Raw genomic sequence first — 615 nt, 5'->3', positions numbered from 1 at the left:
ACAAGGGGGGGCCCCCGCGGGGCAGGCGGGCCGTGTGCGGCGGGCTGCTCGCCCGGCCCCGGCCCCGGCCCCGGCCCTGGCCCCTCGGGGGCCTGTGACCCCCCTCCTGCCCCTCGGCTCTCCCAGCGCTGCCTGCCAGGTGCTGGCGTGACGCGGGCCGTTGTCTTACCGCTCCAGCGCTTCCCGAGGTGCCCCCCAAAGTCACACAATACAGAGCAGATGCGCTTTCTTCCCCGGTGGATTAGGATTGCCAGCCTGCCATCGCGCTCTGCCACAACCGTATTTCCTTTGCTCATGCGGCGGAGGCTTCTGGCTTGGTAGCAACACCTTTAATTACCGCATGAGGTGCTGCCACGTTTCAGGCCAGCCGCGGATTTTTTTAGTGTGTTTTTGCTGTCTTCCACTTCTCGAGACTGTTGAAAAATGAACGCATTCTTTACAGAAATGTATGTATGCATATGTTACACATATTTTATGAAGAGGTGTTTATAGATTGTTTGACATTTCGTTACATTTAATGCATTCTTGTAACTGTCAGGAGATCATGCCATCTAAGAATTATCACGGTGAGCAGTTAATAAGCTTTCTCTGCGTTTAAATATAGCTGTGAGATGA

The sequence above is a fragment of the Haliaeetus leucocephalus genome, unplaced genomic scaffold (genome assembly GCF_000737465.1).
Source record: "Haliaeetus leucocephalus isolate CR32 unplaced genomic scaffold, Haliaeetus_leucocephalus-4.0 Scaffold166, whole genome shotgun sequence".
NCBI lineage: Eukaryota > Metazoa > Chordata > Aves > Accipitriformes > Accipitridae > Haliaeetus > Haliaeetus leucocephalus.
This window is presented reverse-complemented; position numbering follows the sequence as displayed.